The sequence below is a fragment of the Dermacentor albipictus genome, chromosome 1 (assembly GCF_038994185.2).
Source record: "Dermacentor albipictus isolate Rhodes 1998 colony chromosome 1, USDA_Dalb.pri_finalv2, whole genome shotgun sequence".
NCBI classification, from domain to species: domain Eukaryota; kingdom Metazoa; phylum Arthropoda; class Arachnida; order Ixodida; family Ixodidae; genus Dermacentor; species Dermacentor albipictus.
Genome location: NC_091821.1, coordinates 37,635,341 through 37,656,080, shown reverse-complemented (window position 1 = coordinate 37,656,080; position 20,740 = coordinate 37,635,341). Strand labels below are relative to the sequence as shown.

The window sequence follows — 20,740 nt, the reverse complement described above, 5'->3', positions numbered from 1 at the left end:
GGGCTCGGTGCTTTCACCCACTCTCTTTAACATAGTAATGATGGGACTCCCGCACAAACTTCAGGACTTACGAGGTCTAGAACATACGATCTATGCGGACGACATCACCCTATGGATAAATAGAGGAAGTGACGCCTACATAGAAGAAACGCTGCAAAAGGCCATCAATAGAATTGAAGAGCATTTAGAAAAAGCCGGACTTAAATGTTCAGCTACGAAGTCGGAGGCTCTCTTCATCAGTCCACAGAACATGCGAAAGAAAATTCCTAACCACGGGATAAAACTCACTGTTAATGGGGACGCAATTCCGAACGTAAAAGCTATACGAGTGCTAGGCATGCACATTCAGGACAATCTAAGAAATACGGAAACGATTAGAAAGCTTGAAATGAGCGTAAGCCAAACTTGTCGACTCCTCAGAAGAATCGCCAACAAAAAGGCAGGCATGAGGGAGGCTAACCTATTAAGGATAGTACAGTCCTTCGCGATCAGCAAGATCACATACGCAACACCGTACCTTAAACTAACAAAGGCCGAGAAAAACAAAATAGAAATCCTTATTAGGAAAGGAGTTAAAACAGCCCTAAACCTGCCACCATGCACATCTACGCAGAGGATACTAAACATGGGCATTTCAAACACCCTAGAAGAGTTGATCGAAGCCACACTAGTCTCCCAGCAACAGAGACTAATGCGAAGCAGATGTGGTCTGAGAATTCTAGCGAAACTAGGATACAAAACTAACAACAAAGTAAGAAACACGGGAGCCATCCCGTCACAAATCAGAGACAGGATACGCATACCACCACTCCCGAAGAATATGCATCCCAGCCACCACCAGGACAGGAGGAAAGACAGGGTTAAAGCGTTACAAAAATCACTAGATAAACAGCAAGGGGTGTTCTACACGGATGCAGCAGAATATGAAAGCAGACCAGGTTTTGTCTCAGTGACGACACAGGCTAACGGTGAGAACTCAAAGAGCTGTAGTACCCCGCAAAACAGTGTGGAGGTTGCAGAGGAGGTGGCCATAGCCCTAGCTTTGACTCAAAAAGGGGTGAAAATCATAGTGTCAGATTCCAAAACGGCTATCAGGAATTATACCGCAGGGAGAATCTCCAAAGAGGCGCTCAACATATTGGAGAAAGGACCAATTCCAGAAGAATTAGTGAACCTTATATGGACTCCTGCCCACGAAGGCTTGCCCGGCAATGAGAAAGCGCATGCATTGGCCCGAGAGCTTATTTACCGGTCCACCAATGCAGCCTCTACAGCCAGGGAGCCCCTACAAAAAGAGGAAGGTGTAAACACTTACAGCGAAATTCTCGATTATTATAGAATGGGAAGGAAAACACTGCCAGAGGCGCATAAGAAACTAAGTAAGCAAGAAGAGATAACATGGAGGCAACTCCAAGCGGGGGTGATCTGCAACCCCTACATTCTGAAGAGATGGCACGATAGCATTGAGGCCATGAGTTGCAAACACTGCGGGGCAAAGGCAGACATGATCCACATACTATGGACATGTCCTCGATACAATAAACCAGACAGGGATAGACAATCCTGGGAGACTTTAATGACCAGCTCATTAATGACCAGCATGGCCCTAGACACCGCTGAGCTCCAAGGAGCATCAGCCAGCTGAACGGGGAGGAGTAAGCCGAGGAGACAGGAAGACTCTTGCCTCCTCGGGGCTCTTTTTGCGGGTGCAAATAAACGTTATTTCTCTCTCTCTCTCTCTCTCTTAGGGTAGGCATACAATTGCTTAAGCATTCAGAATTAAAATTTACCTACACCGCCTAAACTCTGCGAATGCGGGCTGGCCCGAACACACCGCGCGCCCTGGCACAGCCAGGGACGCAAAACCAAATACATCTAGGGCGCGTGCCATAGCGCTCTTGCGAAAAAGTACCTAGAAATTTAAAATGTAGTACGTGCGGGCGGCGCATGGCGGCGCAGCGATCGAGCGCTGGGCTTGGGAAGAAATAGAAACACGTGACCGGGCAAGGACGAGACGATTTCTAGTGCGAAACTTGCACGGTTTATTGAACGGTTGATGAAAGATGATGAGAAGAGAATGAAGTGATCAAAAGTACATTTCGGAGCCCCTCAAATAGGCTCTCTACAATCGTGGGAAAGATCTTGCTTCCGTCGACGTCACGTGACCGGCACAGAAAAAGGGCCCCTCCCCCTCTGGTTATACCGAGCCTGCTGCAAGGAGGAGTGCGTCCCGCGTCCTGGAATTGTAGACGTTTGTCCGTCTCTTTTGCGCGTTGCTGGTTTGTGGAAGTTCTCCCGTAGAGATTGACCGTTCGAGGAAGGGGTCCCTCTAAGGTCGCACACACGCACACAAAAGAGGCCTGTAAACACTGCGGGGCTTCCACCAGACCGGCAGACACTCGAAATGGTCATGGCGAATCAGCAAGTCACGCTTCATTTCGACGAGGCCTGGTGGGTGAAGGTCAGGTGAGAGAAAGCCTTTTCTGCACGAGGTGCGGGACGCCAACCGTAGCAGAAGTCACACCTCATTTCGACGAGGCATGGTGAGAGAAGGTCCGGTGAAATTCCTTTCTGCACGTGGTGCCAGACACCAACCATAACAGCACACATGTAATCATATTACACAAGGTTCGGTCACAGACAGCGGATGGAACCATCCATAGCATTCCAGAAATTCCAATACCTGCAGGCGCGTCCTGCGCTGTACGATAACATTTGTTACGCGGTGAAACGTGGTCGCCCGATGAAGATAAACAAGTAGACGTGTCACTACCCCCCTCTCAAAAAGCATTAACCCGATGATGCAAACAAACGAAAGTAACAAGCAAAAACTCTTGTACCAAAGAAACAACAAAATAAGGAAGTTCGTCAGTGTGCGTAAAAGTGCTTAAGACGCACCACATGGACCACTTCAGATCGTGCGCGGCGCCGCTGTGAATGCGAAATGCTGTCTGGCACGACCTCATAGTCCAGTTCGCCAATACGTCGGATGATTTTGTAGGTTCCGAAATAGCGTCGCAATAGTTTTTCACGCAGTCCTCGTTGGCGTATTGGGGTCCAAACTATAACACGGTCGCTGGGCTGGTACTCGACGTAGCCTCGTCGGAGGTTGTGGTGTCGGCTGTCGGCCCGCTGCTGGTTGTTGATCCGTAAGCGGGCGAGCTGTCGGGCTCCTTCGGCGCGCGGGAGATAGGTGGCGACGTCAAGGATCTCTTCATCGGTGAGGTGCGGTAGCATGGCATTGAGAGTCGTCATCGGATTCCTGCCGTAAACCAGCGTGAACGGGGTGATTCGTGTTGTTTCCTGCACCGCCGTGTTGTAAGCGAAGGTTACATACGGCAGGACGGCATCCCAGGTCTTGTGTTCGACGTCGACGTACATTGCTAGCATGTCGGCGAGGGTCTTATTCAGGCGCTCTGTAAGACCACTCGTCTGTAGGTAGTAGGCAGTTGTCCTCCTGTGCCTTGTCTGACTGTACTGCAAAATGGCATGGGTGAGCTCCGCTGTAAAGGCCGTTCCTCTGTCGGTGATGAGGACTTCTGGGGCGCCATGTCGCAGCAGGATGTTGTCGACGAAGAATTTCGCCACTTCGGCTGCGCTACCTTTCGGCAGAGCTTTCGTTTCAGCGAAGCTGGTGAGGTAGTCCGTCGCCACGACGATCCACTTATTTCCGGTTGTTGACGTCGGAAACGGTCCCAACAAATCCATCCCGATCTGCTGAAATGGTCGGGAAGTAGGCTCGATCGGCTGTAGCAATCCCGCTGGCCTTGTTGGTGGTGTCTGGCGTCGCTGACAGTCTCGGCATGTCTTGACTTAACGGGCAACGTCGGTGATCAGGCGCGGTCAGTAATACCTCTCCTGTATCCTCGATAGCATCCGGGAGAATCCGAGGTGCCCAGCGGTCGGATCGTCATGCAGGGCGTGCACTACTTCTTGACGCAGCGCTGAGGGAACAACAAGAAGGTAGTTGGCGCGGACTGGTAAGAAGTTATTTACTAGTAGGTTGTTCTGAAGCGAAAACGAAGAGAATCCTCGCTTAAATGCCCTAGGGACGACGTCGGTGTACCCTTCCAAATACTCGACGAGGCTTTCTAGCTCCGGGTCTGCTCGTTGCTGTTCAGCGAAGTCTTCCGTGCTTATTATTCGAAGGAAGGCGTCTTCATTCTCGTCATTTTGCGGCGGCGGGTCAATGGGGGCGCGTGAAATGTCCGTCTTCCACGGATGGCTGCGCTGGGCGACGGGCGGGAGTGCTGGCGGTGGCGGCGGTGGACGACGGAATTGCGACGTTACAGCGCCCGGGCGCGGAGGGGGACTTTGACGACGGGCGACGGCGGCGTAGGTCATCGCTTCTGGCACGAGAAGCGGCGATTCGGGCTGCACTTCGGTAACGCCCAGTGATCATTGAAGTTCGTCCTTGACGATTTCAGTGACCGAGGACACCTGAGGTTTCGACGAAGGAAACATCTTGCGCAGCTCTTCGCGCACAATGGCCTTGATGGCCTTTTGGAGGTCAATGGAGCCCAGTGCTTGGATGGCGCACTGCGGCGTGAGCACTTGGCGGTTATACTGCCCAGTGTGCATTGCTACACGTTTCTCAATCGTCGTTGCCTCTGTCAAGAACTCAGCTATGGTCTTCGGTGGGTTGCGGATCAGTCCGGCGAAAAGTCCTTGCTTTACGCCTCGCATCAAGACGCCCACTTTTTTCTCTTCGGACATTTCCGGATCAGCGTGCCGGAACAGGAGCGTCATCTCCCGGTGAATATCGCTATGTTCTCGTTGAGTAGTTGTACACAGGCTTCTAACATAGCTTCGGCCCTTTCCTTGCGCACAACGCTTCTAAATGTCCGCAGGAAGCCGCTACGGAACAGGTACCATGTTGTAAGGGTCGACACCCGGTTCTCAAACCACGTGCTGGCGGCGTCTTCTAAGGCGAAATATACATGCCGCAGCTTGTCGGAGTCCCTGTTGTTGAAAGTCGTGATTCGTAAATAGGTCTCCAGCTAGGGTTCTGGGTCTTCAGACGATGATCCATGGAAAGTCGGTAGCTCCCTGGGCTGTTGCAGAACGATGGGGGACGGTGCGGCTGCCATTTGGGCTGTATTGGCCACAATCTTCTTGGTCTTCTCAGGTAGAAGTCCGTGCTCCGGGGGCAGCTGTTGTAGCTGGCGTTTTACTCGATGTTCTGGGACTACGTTGGTGTTCTCTTTGCGGTTCGGGTTTGCATCACGGCTTGTTGGGGGCGTCCGGTACATGAACGAAAAGCACCTCCACCAGATGTCACATGGTAGTGGCGTATAAAAAACGCAGTGGCAATACTGTGTAAGACGAAATTAACTTCTATTGGGCGAACCTGTGCCCCACAAGAACAGGCTACAGTTAAAGAACGGCGACTGCGGCAAACGCAGTCCGCGGTCGTCAAAATCTGATCAGCGGGTCAAGCGCGTCGGCTTTTATACATCAGTCGTCGAATGTTCCACAGTAATCACTGTGACCCGCGTGCCATCCACAAAGTTCTACATTATTCGCGTCGCGCACACATGCAATCAGATTACACAAGGTTAGGTCAACAGACAGCGTGTGGAACCATCCATAACATTCCAGAAACTTCCGATACATGCAGGCGCGTCCTGCGCTGTGCGATAGCATATGTTAGGCGGTGAAACGTGGTCGCCCGATAAAGATAAACAAGTAGACGTGTCAATATAAAGCACAGGAAGTTTAGAGACACTTAGAAGAATGCCTACGTCACATTATTTCACAAGAGAGAAGTTAACGAAATGAAGGATTAGATGCCCATTACCCTGCTTTGGTATTGTAGAAACAATCACTAAGATATTTTCGAATATAATCACAGCCAACTTGACTTTAGTCCACTCGAACGGGCTGGTTTTAAAATAGAATATTCAACAACGTATGATCCGTCAGGTGTGATAAGTTTGATGCTTTCTATATTATAAAAAATTTTCTATTCAGTAGAGATACAAGTAATCATTGGGGCATTGTGTAATCAAGCAGTAGAGGAAACAAATGAAAATTGTCTAATAATTACAAATAGTCTACAGGTCCTCAAATGCTTCGCATGTCGGGTCCCCGATGTTACGATCGGCCTGCAAGGGTACTGAACTGCAAACCTTTCACGGCCCGCTGCAGGTGTTTCAATCGACATGCGGTGTTAGCGATCTTCGGAAAAACGACCTTCGAACCTTTCCCGGCCCGCTGCGACAACTCGTTTTGTAAAGCAGACAATGCGCCTCCTGCGGACAGCCAGCGCCGCCAGCGAGGCTAGCCACTTCCAGCGGACCAAGTATTGTTAATTGATTCGCTGTCGTCTTCACGGTCTACTTGGAGCAAGAGAACACCTGGAAAAGGGTGTTTTGCGGTGCTTTCTCTTTCAGTCATGCTAGACTGATGAAATGTAACGTTCTCCACCCTTCATGTAGATATTGTAAATATATCCACCCGCCGTGGTTGCTCAGTGGCTATGGTGTTGGGCTGCTGAGGACGAGGTTGCGGGATCGAGTCCCGGCCACGGCGGCCGCATTACGACGGCGGCGATATGCGAAAACACCCGTGTGCTTAGATTTAGGTGCACGTTAAAGAACCCCAGGTGGTCGAAATTTCCGGAGTCCTCCACTACGGCGTGCCTCATAATCTCATAATCAGAAAGTAGTTTTTGCATGCAAAACCCCACATTTTTTTGTCAATAAATCCAATACTACTCGTTCTCGATGAGAACAAGTCCCTCCCTTCAACAACCTCCTCAGCGTGGATGAGTCGGGCGACGGCATGGACCAGCTACCACTTATTTCATGCCCGACCCCAATCCTTACACCGACAACGCGGCCGAGCGAGCTGCTGCAGCTTCCCTTCGTTGCTCCGCTGCCGCTCGTTCTGCCATCTAGTGAATCGGTCACCAAGCAGAGCCAAATCAAGTGAACACGCTCGAAAATATTCATCACTGTGGCCTGTTGCATCAGTGGTGCAATGCAGTGGTGGCGCAGTGGATAGCGCGCTCGGCTACTGAGTGGTAACAGTGGCAGTGGGGCAGAGGATTGAATCCTCACCGTGGCCACACCTTCTTCAGTTGGATTAATATGATGTAATTAATCTGATGACGCCGGGGTCACACAATGAGCCATGTAATGCTCTCGCACTCAAACGCATAGCTAAAACTTACTCGGTGCGGCACTTCGTATTCTGGGACTGAGGCAGGATGTTATCCCTGTGGCTAAAATTCGCGTGTTCTTGGAAGCAAGGTCGGATCCAACAGCTCCGGTTACGTCGCTTCTTTTGTGTCACCGCTGCCCCTTCCTCCATCGCCACAAACGTGCTCGCTAAAAGCTCGATAGCAATACCTCCTTCGTTGAGACAGAACATCATCGTGCTTATCCTCGCGAGATAGAAATCTTCTGTCTGAACGTGCCATTGTTCCATAGTCGTTCTAATGGTAAATTTGGGTGTGAAATTGTATCCTCCGAGATGGATGGCAAGATGCTGCAGATCCAAGTCAGAGAAACCACGCGCCACTTGAACGGTGAGCCACTTTTCCGAAGAGTGAGAGCAGAAACAGGGACCGAGGGGAACCTTCGGTGGTGCCTTATTGAACGCCGCCGCATCACGGATACGGTTAGCTAGAAAAACACTGTACCACGGTGAGCGAGGCTAAGCCAGGCAAAAAAAAAGGCGTGTCAACCAAAATTGACGCGAAAGAAAACAACGTCGACGTGCATGTGCTTGAAATACGATATGCACAAAATATGAAATGAGCTAATAATCAACATGAGAAACAGACAAAATACAAAGACAAAATTACCATTTACTCGAATCATGGAAATCGCCATGTAAGTCGACCTTGTCATCTTGGCGTTAACGCCTGGTTGATCCAAGAGGACAGATCCGGAGAAAGTCCAGTCTGTGGTGCAATATGGTTGAATTTATACTAGGATGCAACTAAAAAAACAGCAGTTTCAAAAAATCAACATCGTAGAAGCAAACAAAATTGTGGTCATCCGACCATTTCAACATGGCGTCGTACTTAATACCTCCTGAGCGTCGATTGTTCTTGAGTTTTTTCATCGGCGGAAGCGATGAGGTGTGCAGCAGACATGGACAAAGTGAATGGAGTCCGAGCTTCTTACTTTTCAAAAGTCGGTGGCACAGTTCATTTCACTGCTGACCCCGTTTTACTCATGAAACTTCACTGCCAACTGAAGGGAAACTTGACAATAAATAGTTGCAGCGAAGCATGCATTTTATTTCAGTTCAATAAAGAATTAGGCTTTCACCATTCCACTACAATAGACCAGTGAAAATGTACAAAATACGCGCTTACAATTTTATTTTTGTAGTTACCGCCTTATTTAGGTAACAGGGAAAGTTTGACGTACGAACTATTTGCAGCCTCGCGGAGGAACAGAGGTTGGCGGTCATGAGCGCGTGGGCGGGGCTTCACTGCAGACTTCAATTGTATCTAACTATAGATTATATTGGCGCTAATTACACCGCTACCGTTAATTTTACCTACTCGATGACCAACCCCCGTATTCAGAAATCCATCTTAACTGACAGTTCATGCTTGCCTTGATCTAAATGACGCCTGTCGTGAACGCGCCGAAGGAATGGAATGGAATGGAAAACTTGATTGGTTCTTTAAGATATTAGCGAGTTGAGGACGAAGTCTTCATTCTTGAAAACTTTGGGTCCTCTTCAGCCTTGGGTGGGCCCCTAATCCAGGGCACCACTGAGTCGGGCCACCTCGCTTGCGTGTGCTATGAGGGCCCTTTGGACCCCTAGCTCGCAGCTGGTGAGCCGGCTCTCCCATTGCTCTGCACCTGGTGTTGTATGTTTGTGGAATGTCTTGTTTCTCTCGCATTCCCATGTGATGTGATATAGCGTTGGCCTTGGTCCGCACCACGGGCATACGGCGCAATATTGTGTGGGGAACATCCTGCTTAGTATGTAAAGATTTGGAAAGGAACCCGTCTGCAGTCTACGCCATCCTGCGGCTTCCTCCTTCGTCAAGGCTTTGTATGGGGGGGGGGGGGGGGTATTGGAATCTTCGCCCTCTATATAGGTTTAGCAGCTCTGAATAACTGTCCCCGCAAGTAATCTGAGGCTCTCCCGGGGGGACTGAGGTGCCCGCTCGGATGGTGAAGCCTCGAGCTAAGCTGTCCGCCCCTTCATTGCCCTGAATTCCTGCGTGGCTTGGTATCCAGATTATGTTGTGTGTAGGTTGTCCTTCATAGAGCGGTGCTCTACTAAGGATCTTGAGTGCCGTGCTGCTTATTCTACCCCTGATATAGTTTCGGCACGCCTCTTGTGAGTCTGTTAGGATGTTGAGGGATTTTCCTATCCTGTATCCTTCCTCTAGTCGTCGCCTGCTGATATGGAGATTGGGGTCCATATTGCGGCGGGCAGGTTGTATGCGTAGTTCCTTCCTTAGCAGGTCCGGCATTATTGCCCTACTACTTTGCGGTTTTTCTATTTCCCAACCCAACTTTGTCAGGAGCGCCCTTCCTGTTGTGTTATTGAGCCTTCGCGCTTGTGCCTTGAGCTGGCATTCTTTTACTTCTTCAAACGTGTTGCTGATTCCCAGTTCCATCAGCTTGTCATTGGATGTGTTTCTTGGGAGATGAAGGGCTGTTTTGTATGCCTTCCGAAGGATTGCTTCGGCTTGTTCTCTTTCGGCTTTGATGGTTACATGGTACGGCAGGGAGTATGTGACCCGGCTGACCACCAGGCTGTTGACCAGCCTGAGGGTATCTTCCTCTTTCATGCCGTATCTCTTGTGCGCAACTCTGCTGATCATGTGGCCCACTTGTCCCGCTGCTCTACTCAGCAGGCAGAGGGTGTGGCTGCACCTCCGGCTGCCCTGTAGCCACATGCCGAGGATCCTGATCATTTTCTGTTCCGGAATGTTTTGGCCTTCGAATTTTACTTCGAGTGGGGCATCTGTTGGGTGCCTTCCCACTCTGAGGAGCTCAGACTTCTCCGTGGAGCATCTGAGGCCTCTTTGCTGCGTATATTCCTCGATGCAAGCGGCGGCTTTCTGTAGCGTTTCTTGCTTGTTCCCTAGTGATCCTTCGGTGGTCCAGATGGTTATGCCATCTGCATATATATGGCATGACTGATGCCCTGGACTTCGTTGAGCTTCTTCGCAAGGTTGACCATGGCGATGTTAAAAGTATCGGCGAAATTACCGAGCCCTGCGGAGTGCCCTTGCATGGCGTTTGAAAGGTGTCGCTCCGCAGGTCTCCGGGGCCTACTGTCGCTGTTCTATCTGTGAGGAAGCTTCTGACATAGGCGTGTACTTTCTTCCCGCAGTTGGTAGTGTTGAGTCCTTCCATAATGGCGGCGTGGGATACGTTATCAAACGCCCCTTTGATATCAATGGCCATGACGACGTTCTCCCCGTTTTTCGGCATTGGTTCGAGTACCTCTTCTTTTAGTTGTAGCAGGATGTCTTGGGTGCATAGGTTTGCCCGGAAGCCGAACATGGTGTTGGGATACCACCCTCCGTCTTCTAGGTGCGTTTGGATTCGTCGGGCCACAATTCTCTCAAACAGCTTGCCGAGCCACGATGTGAGCGAGATTGGTCTGAGGTTTTCAATTTGTAGTTTCTTGCCGGGCTTGGGAATCATGACCACCACGGCGTGTTTCCACTCCGCTGGGACTGTTCCGTCTTCCCATAATTTGTTGAGGTAGATTGTGAGTTGGTCTACTGCTTCTTCACTAGGTTTCGTATTAGCGAGTTGCGAATCTTGTCCAACCCTGCCGCCGTGTTCTTCGTGGTTGCTCGTATGGCTTCGACAACTTCTTCCCTTGTGATGGGCCGGTCTGTTGTGGGGTTCTCCTCTCCTTGGTAGTCGCCTTGATAGCCTTCCACCGAGTCTTTCCCATAGTATTTTTCTCGTACTGCTTGGAGTAGCTGGTCTTCGGTCCCTTCATATTGGTGAGTTAGTCTCTGAATAGATTTGCTGCTTTCTGTTTTGCTTTTGCTTGGGTCCATTAGTGTTCTAAGGATCTGCCACGTTCTAGATGTGCCGAGGGTGCCATTCAGTGAGGTACTAAACTGTTGCCACCCTTGTCTCGCTAGCTGCGTTGCATATTCCTCCGCTTGCTGTGTTATTTCAGCAATTTTCTTCTTTAGTTTCCGATTTAGTTTTTGGCGCTTCCAGCGCTTGGTTAGGCCCCGTCGTGCCTCCCATAGTCTGAGGAGTCGCTTGTCCACTTCCGGTACTTGTTCTGTTCGATCTACCACTTTGGTGTAGAGGTCCCTGATTTGCTGGAGTTGTTGGCTCCATTCTTCTACTGAAGTTATATCCCCTTTTAGCTGTTTGCAGTGGATTCGGAAGGCGTCCCAGTCTGTTAGACTTGCCTTACCAATTTTCCTCTTGATGCTTTCTGCTTCCGTGCTGATCCTAATGATGTAGTGATCGCTTCCCAGATTTTCTTGCAAGTTTTCCCATGTCACTTGCTTGGCGCCCCTGACAAAAGTTAGGTCGGGACATGTGTCCACACTGACGCTATTCCCCTGTCTAGTAGGTTGGCCCTCATCTGTGAGTAGTTCGCAGCCCATGTTTTCTGCTGCTGTACAGATGCTGCGTCCCTTTTTGTCTTCAATTCTGCTGGCCCATTGCGGGCTTTTTGCGTTAAAATCCCCGGCCATTATCAGGGTGTTTTGTCCCGCTAGCTTTTTTGCTTCTGTAAAGAGTTTAATGAAGTCTCCCCTATTTTTAGGTGGGCTGTATAGATTAACTATGAAGGTACTTTTAGCTTTCCGCTTCCTGTTGGGGATTATCTCGGTTACTATGTGTTCGAGCTGTGTATCCTCGAATTCTTTGTGTGCAATGGTGGTGATTTTGTTGCTAATTAGAGTAGCTGTTCGTCCGTTCTCCTGGCAAGTATATCCTCTCAGGGCTGGAATACAGCTTGTCTCTTGTAAAAGTATTAGATCTGGTGAGGTTCCTCTAGTGCTAATGAGCTGCTGTAGGAGCCCTTGTTTGCGCTTGTAGCTCCTGCAGTTCCATTGCCATATCTCTAGTTGGTTTTGTCCTGCCATGTTGATGTCTTAGAGTTTGCGTTCGTTCCCTTGGATTCTGATCCAAACCTGCGCTCATTGTAAGCCGGTCTCTGGCGTCGTTTACAGTTTTCTGTGTGTTTTGATTCTTTACATAATTTAGAAAGCTCTGATCTTGCATGGCTATCTTTTGATTTAGCTGCTGCATTTGCTGCTGCATTTGCTGTATCATTGTTTTCAAATCGTCTATTGGGGAGGTTCCCCCTTCGTTAGTCTGTAAGCTTCCTACGCTCTGCTGCGGGGGTGAGGATGGCCTGACAGGCAGAAAACCTGCTTTTCGCGTCTCTTGTATTTCTGCTATTTGTTCACTTATTTGTTTTTTGAGTTGCCTGTTTTCTTCACGGGTCTGTTCCTGTTCCCTCTTAAGATTATTAATTTCGGCAGTCAGCCTTTTTTCGTTTTCTGTTTGTGTGTTTGTGTTGTTACTGTTGTGCGGAGCAAAAAGCGTCTTGGGAGGGCTGGCTCCCCAGCTCACTTTAACTCCGCCGCTCTTCTTCTGTAGTTGCTTCGGCTTCGCCCATGCCTGCTGACCGCCCAGGGGTGGGTAGGACTCGTTCTGCTCCCGGCTCCGGTCTTGGTCTCGGCTACCCCTGCGGCCCCGGCTGCGGCTCCTCGACTCGCTCCGGTAGTCACCTCGCTTCTCCTGGTCTTCGTTCCGGAATCAGCGTGGGCGCCGCGCTTCGCCTCTGCTTCGGCTGCGGCCGCGTCGTTGCTGACCCTGGGGTCCCCATCGTAGTTCCCTTGTTGTCTTTAAACATTGCTTGCAGTCCTTTCTGCCGGCTGCGTGGAGCTCCCCACACAGCAGGCACTTGGGTGTGCAATGATGGTGTTCCTCTGGATCCTTTTAGCCACACTGCCTGCAGGTCTTGATCCCGGGAGTCGGGCAGACGTCTGACCGGTGTCCCTACTGACAGCAGATCTAGCAGATCTGTCTCGTTGGTCTGTAGGGATAGCACCACATTTCTCCCCCATAGTACAGAACTTGCTTGGGGAGGGTGGGGCCATCGAAGGTGATGACGGCAGTGCTCGACCGGCCTAGCATTCTTGCCGCCAAAATCTTCACACCCTGCGTTCGGGTTCGTAGGTTTGTCTCGAGTTCTTTGGCAGGGGTTCCCGGGTCCACCCCGTGGATTACTTCGCGCAGCGTTCCTTCCGGCGCCGCCACGTGTGCGTTGATGCTGTAGCTGTGCTCTCCAAACTTCAGCTGCGTGATGCGTCTAATTGTTGAGCAGCGCTTTCGTTGTCGGTGCTTATAATAAGGATGTTGGAACCTGTGCGGAGTCGGATAATAAGGTTTTCTGCCTTGCATCCATGTCCGGTGGCTGCAACCACCACCCGCGCCACTTGGTGCGTCTGCAGGTTCTTCACTGCTAGTCCCTTGGGCCTCAGGACTATGTTAAAGTCGTCCTTGGGCAGCGGAGGCAGTCTCCTCCTCGGCGCTCCTCCCCCCTCTCTTTGATTCGGTGCAGCTGACGTGCCACCTGTGCTCTTCGCCGAGCCTAGGGAATTTCCGTTCCCTAGCCCTGTTCTCGCCAAAAATTCTTCTTGGCTGCCGCGTTGGCATTTCTTCTGCCGCTTGGAAATGGCTATCTGCCAGTCCGCGTCCTCGTCGAGATTTTAACTTACTTGTGACGTTGTGGTCGCTGGGGTTCAGGCCTTGAGTGGCTGCCGCTAGTCCGTGGTCACGGGTCTCCCTGGCCGCGTCTTGGTAGTCTTCGTCCATGATTTCGTGGTTTTCGGCCATGAGATTCGTCGGATCTCGTAGCGGTGTTTGTCCTAAGCTGGGGTTGAGTACTCGGGTTATCGCTACAGGTTCCTCTGCCGTTGGCCAAGGCCGGGAGGGTAGCAGAGCCCAAGTCCGAAAAAATCCAAAAATACTGGATCCACCGGTCAATTATGCGCGTTAAATTCATTTCTGAATACGGGGATAGTTCTCGCTTGCTGTGGGCACCGCTGACGCGGCATTCGAGGTACCATTTTCTCACGCGAGACTTGCTTACTCAAAGCGAAATCGCTCCATTTCCAAAAAAGTGTGCTGTACGGCGGCTTCTTCTCAGCATGGCTCTTTATACGGCGGTGCACCCTTTACAGGAGTATAGTGCAGTGTGGTGAATTTATTATTATAGTGTCGCCAATTACACCCGTACCGCTGTTTTACCTACTCTGCGAGTAATTCTCGCTTTTTGTCTCATTGAGACCTACATTTTCAATCTCTTGTGACTCGCTACGACGCTCAGGAGGCGCAAAATCACCTTTTTTTTCTGTAAGTTTGTACAAGATATCCTGATACGCCAAACCCGCGTGCAGTCAGCTAAGATGACCTTGACTTCAGAAATGGTGGGTTACGATAGCGACCGCTATAGTGGCCGTCGCTTAAAGAACAGTCCTACTATAGCAAAGCAAATTTTCACTGCTATGATAAGATGTTGTCAATGTTTGCTTCTCGACTCAAAAGAACTGAATGTGCCGCTAACAAATGCAACTGTTGCCGTTTTGCCATGATCGACGCAAGACACATAATGCATGAAATCACAGTTACGAAACCACCTAAACCGCTGAGTCGAGACTGCCGACACAGGTAAAAGCATGCCGGTGGAGCCAGCCTAGCGATCACGTGAATGGAAAAAGGCCGGATCTCTCAATTGCTTTGACGTGGTCAGTGGAAGCATTTCTGGGCGCTCCAAACCACATTTCAGCAACCTGAAAGAATCAATCGAGTGTATTGCGAGCGCTCCGAAACGACTACCCGAAGCCAGCAGCACTAAACAATTCAAAATGCGATGTGCCAACCTTCGAAAGGGGTATCATTTCTTTTTTTTTTTCATTGGCCAGGTTCATAGTTGCTTTAAACTACCCGTAGTGCAAGTGAGACGGGGCCCGTGTGGTACGCGCATTTGAAGGTGTAATGCCCGAAGGGGGGTACAAACAATAGTAGTTGCACCAAATGTTTACAATTACGCAACGCGTTAGTTTGCATTTTAAACCATTAGGCGAAGATGAAGTGTGTGTGTGTGTGTGTGTGTGTGTGTGTGTTGTGTGTGTTGTGTGTGTGTGTGTGTGTGTGTGTGTGTGTGTGTGTGTGTGTGTGTGTGTGTGTGTGTGTGTGTGTGTGTGTGTGTGTGTGTGTGTGTGTGTGTGTCGAGGAGGGGAGGGGGTAGGAGAGTCGCCGTAGTATTACGTTTGCTCGTTGTCCTAATCCTAATATGTCTAACCAGTTTTAATCGTGGAATTCATAATGCATCGACATACAACGTGTATATTCAATGCGTAATTTCCTATGCAACTACATAGACTTCATACGTCGTTGCGCGATACCCCCCTTAAGCCAAAACTGTATGCCATTACCTGTCATCGTAGCTTTAAAGGGTTAGAGCGTGTTTCTCTTATGACATCACAGTGGACACTCAAAACCGCGTAGGAGACTCGGGAACACCGAACTGACTGCTGCACTGTCAAACCGGCTGCCGCTGAAAAGAAGGCTTTAGCTTCTAGTCATTCTAGTTCAAAAGCATCACTTTAAACAAACCAATTTCCTGATAGAATCCTTGAACCATCGAAATTAAATTTACTTTATTCATTTAAAATTACTATAGCAAATGGAATTCTAAAGGTTATCTAGAATAGTTTGTAAAAATGAAGCGGTTAGAAGTGATTTTAGCAATATCGTATCTGATAACCTACCTGAACAGGAGCGTTCGGCTCCGTAGCTGTAACCGTAATAGGAATGACTGTCTGGTCAACTGCTGACGATATAGCGTTTACAGCAGATCATCAAAAGCTACTTAGTTCCCTTTCACTTGAAACTTTACCTCAGTTTTAATAAGCTTTAATAAAGTTATAGTGTCTTAACATAGGTATATCCTACACTCACGTACATAAGTAAAGTTTGTCAGCTTTGGACCCGTTCGTCACCGAATTTTACGTTGAACTCAGATTCGTCTCTCTATTGGGAAGTTATAGAGGCCGTAGATTCTGTGTTTCAGTGCTCTTGAGATTCTCAGGCCTTCGAAAGTTTCTTTAATAACTTAATAGGCGAAACAAAATACGCGTACGCAAATCGAGAGATAGGAGAATGTGAAATGTTTCTTATTGCAAGAAAATGTATTCAAATTGTTACAGTGCTTCCTTGATGAGAGCATTTCTGGATTTCACATATGTTGAAACAGGGTGTAAGCGACGCAAGATTTCCTCTCAATGTAATGCATCGCTTAACAGGGTCGCTGAAAGTGACATTTTTGAAAATAAGGTTCATGAACTGGACTTAACTGGCCGCTCGCGGCACTTTGCATGTATTCGCGGGCTTCTTTCACGCTCGGAAAAACACTTTAATGTAGCTCGTATTCGGCAACAGAAACCTGTATCTGGAGTTTTTCATGTTGCTCTGCAATTTTCTCATTGGCACTTTTCATCTAATTATAATATTTGAGAAGTAGATTAATTAAGACTAATTACCTAATTGGGCGCAATGAAAAAAATAATTTGAGTTTCTCCAAGCGAAGGCAAACATTACCTTAGTTATGTCCAGCTATGTGGCGCTTGCACGTTTTTGAATATTTTGCCTATTTGTTATATACAGGGACACCTGCATTTAGGGTACAGAAATGGGCTTAACAAAATTACACAAGTGAAATTTTACATCACGCATTAGAAACCTTACATGCTTAACCTATTATACAGCTATAGTCGGATACAACTAAAGTCTGCAGTGAAGCCCCCACCACGCCCTCATAACCGCCAGCCACTGTTCCTCCGCAAGGCTGCATATAGTTTGGACTTCAAACTTTCCCCGCTACATAAATAAGGCGGCAACCACAAAAGTAAAATTATGAGCGCGTAATTTTGTACGTTTTCACTCGTCTATTATAGTGGAATGGTGAAAGCCTAATTCTTTATTGAACTGAAACAAAACGCATTTGTATTGCTGCAAGTATTTATTGTCAAGTTTCACTTTAGTTGGCAGTGAAGTTTCAAGAGTAAAACGTGGTCAGCAGTGAAATGAACTGTGCCGCCGACTTTTGAAGAGTGAACAGTTCAGACTTCCTACACTTTGTCCGTTTCTGTTGCTCATCTAATCGCTTCCGCCAATGAAAAGACTCTTGAAGAACAGCAGACGCTCCGGGAGCATCAAGTACACCGCCATTTTGAAATGGTCGCATGACGACGATTTTTTTGCTTCTGTGATTGGCTGGCGGAGTAACAATTCCGCGGGGTCCGTGTGCCTTGGTTGCCAACCGCAGCTTTTTTTTTCTTTTAAGTTGTATCCTGCTACACTCTTAGGCAAAGTTACACCCTTTAGCTTGCCCCTTCTGTGACACAACAATAATCGTTATCTGCCTTGATGCGTTTCCTTTTAACGCTGCGAGCCCGGAACTTTCCAGTAACGAACGGCACGCGCGTTATCACAAGGGGAACTCCAAAGGGTGTAAACTGCTCTATGCTGATAACGCGCGTGCCATTCGTTACTGGAAAGTACCGGGCTCGCAGCGTTAAAGAAAGGAAACGCATCAAGGCAGATAACGATTATTGTTGTGTGACAGAAGGGGCAAGCTAAAGGGTGTAACTTTGCCTAAGAGTGTATAGTGGAGTTCCCACGGTCTAACCTTGCAAACGTGCTCGCTCCACATACCTGCCAGTTCTTCCGAATTCTTCGTAAACATTTAACAACACCTGCAGATGGGCCAGATGGTGCATTGCAGATTGACGGAAAATAAGCGCACAGGAAGACACACACGAACAGCCGAGAAAGACACAGGACAGGCGCTATCCTGTATCCATAGCGCCTGTCCTGTGTCTTTCTCGGCTGTTCGAGTGGATCTTCCTGTGTGCTTATTTTGCGTCGAACTTCGTTAACTTTGCAAAATTGGGATCGTTTTACGATTTTACGGATGTTGCCTCAAGTTTTACGAAAAATTATTTTCACAAAACCTTTTCGCTTGTCGACCTCCGAAGTTTCTTCTAGTGAAAGGGTGGTAGAGCGGCGCTTGCTTTAAGCAAATTGATACAGACAAGTTCCTGAAGCGGACAAAATCTCTAACAATGTCACTGAATCACTTACTGCGATAAAAAAAATTCCTTGCTTGTCAGTCTCCTCTGTTACAACTTTGCTGAGGCTGCTGCTTCCGTGCAGCGTTTTAAGCTAAACTATCCTAATGAAGTGCGTGTGCATCCTACAAAAAGCGTGTGCTCAAAACACGTTTTGAATAAATACTTTTTTTCCGTCTTCTTGTTCTTTTGTTTTTTTTTTTTGTCAGATTACCTCCCGGTTCATGGCCTACACCCCACAGTAGGTTTGTGTCCTTGAATAAGAAGTCATCATATGGGATGCTTGGTCTGTGCCGCTCTTCATTAAATCTCTTTGAAGCCAACCTGAGTAATTGAGAATGTGCCACTGCGTCTGTGGCGCCCCTCAACGACACCAGTTAATCCGTTCCATGCCAACTTGTGTCAGTGGGTTTGTGCCAATGGTTATGTACCACGCTTCAATGAAATTCTTTCGCCCAAGTTAGATCGCTGAGTACTCTCAGCTTGAGTCAGTCACTGCGGTGCTGGACGGAGTCGACCCCGCGTCATATATATTCAACCACTCTTGTTTGATATATATATATATATATATATATATATATATATATATATATATATATATATATATATATATATATATATATATATATATGTATGTATATATATATATATATATATATATATATATATATGTATGTATATATATAGTCATATCATAAGAAGCCAACAAACACTGACACCAAGGACAACATAGGGGAAATTACTTGTGCTGTGGGTTTATTGACCAGTTGCCTTCACCCAAAAAGATCACGTTCTCGTGCCGCCTGCGGCAAGAAGGACGTTCCACGTCCGTCGCCAAGGTCTGTGAGTGGTGGCGCTGGCTAACACTCCCAGGGTTCTACTAGGACACATAAATACCCAAGAAAGTGGATGAGGAAACAGCGCCGCGGTAGCTCAATTGGTAGAGCATCGCACGTGAAATGCGAGGTTTGTGGGTTCGGTTCCCACCTGCGGCAAGTTGTTCTTTCATCCACTTTAATTTCCATTAATTTATCTCTTCTTTATTTCATTTATTCAGCACAAGTAATTTCCCCTATGTTGTCCTTGGTGTCAGTGTTTGTTGGCTTCTTATGATATGACTAATAAAAATCGGGCCCCTCGGTAAACCCCCTTTCTTCTCGCTTATATATATATATATATATATATATATATATATATATATATATATATATATATATATATATATATATATATATATATATATATATATATATATATATATATATATTCACACGCCCTATGAGGCGACTTCGCTGCGGCGGCGCTAGTTGGCTCAGCTTGTCCGCTGGGAAACGTACGACAGTGTCGCGGCTGCATACACGCCGCATAGATCAAACGTTCCGGCAGTGTAAATACGGTGTGTCGATGCATTGCTGCAATGCTAATCGCGCTATCGTCGACATTCATCGTGATATGGGTTCTGCAGGATTTTTTAATGCGTTAGCATTCTTAGGGTACTTTACGCACTTTCTGGAGGCCAAGCTAGCTATCTATGTTTGCATCTAACCATTTTCCCACCTTTCTGGGTCATTGGGCTAGTCCGTGGTCGAATGGGTATTGCATCGGGCTGCTGTGCTGGCGGTGCAGGGTTCTAAACCAACCGTCCGACAAACTTGGGTCGCTGAGTATGTTGCAATGTGTACATATACGTGACGCTTTTCAACGAACTTCTTTCACGCCGACATGGGTTACTGTACATGCGGGACTGGGTAGGTGCTGCTGTTTGAAGGAACTATTTGACGCCGTATTGCAGCACTCGGTATCTGCCACTCGGACAGTGCTGATATTCAGTGAACCTTTTTGATGCCAACTTGGGTCACTGGCTACCTGCCGCGGGGTGTGTGCCGCTCTTCAACTAACGTCTATGACTCGAACTTGGCTAGCTAGGCATGTGCCACTGAGAATGTGTTGCTCTACAGTGACGACGAAGAACCCTCAAATTTCTCCGACGCTGAGGGGAATCGAACCCACGTCACAAGGGTTCCTCAAGGACCACACGCTTTAGCAGGCAGTTCCACTAATGCACTAGGTATGTGCGGCTCTTCAATGAACCTCTCGCCATCTTGGGTCACCGAGTATGTGCCACTAAGTGCGCGGCAAGCGAGGGAAGAATTGTCAGCGTGCGCACGCACGGGCGCACGACGTTGCTTGTCTCGGAGGCCACGCGCAGACTATCGGCAGCGCCACTAAATTCCACAGCGTGTCCAGAAGGAAGCGCGAGAGATCAGCACGGTTGCTGCACGACACGTTTCACCGCATTCGCGCGCACCGGCGCGCCATGGAGCATGGAGGCCACGCGCAGGCTTCGCCGAGGTGGCGCTAGATGGCGCTGAGTGTTCTTAGAGAAGCGCCAAAGAGGAATCCCACTGCAGTGCACACATAACTCGTGCATAGCTCGTTTCGACGGTGGCAATACGTTGCCAATACCTTGTGTGGCTATTTTGATTCATTGCTAAACCCATTACTGTCGACAGTGATCGTGATATGAGCTATGCTGAATTTTTTGTTCCTTCATCGAACCGGTGTTGGTGTGTCTTGATAGCGAAGGCGGCTTTGGACGCTAATGTAAATAAATCACAT

At 48.4% G+C, this 20,740-nt stretch overlaps 1 protein-coding gene, 1 long non-coding RNA gene and 1 other non-coding gene across 3 annotated transcripts in view; 2 read left to right on the top strand and 1 right to left on the bottom strand.

Moving 5' to 3' along the window:
* LOC135901074 (uncharacterized) overlaps positions 1–20,740 on the top strand; it is a 264,555-nt gene that overhangs the window by 36,958 nt on the left and 206,857 nt on the right. The gene's annotated exons all lie outside the window — the stretch shown is intronic.
* Positions 1–20,740, bottom strand: part of LOC139054883 (uncharacterized) — a 40,036-nt gene that overhangs the window by 17,630 nt on the left and 1,666 nt on the right. The gene's annotated exons all lie outside the window — the stretch shown is intronic.
* Positions 19,044–19,116, top strand: TRNAS-UGA (transfer RNA serine (anticodon UGA)). The gene has a single exon. It is a non-coding gene; the product is annotated as a tRNA-Ser (tRNA).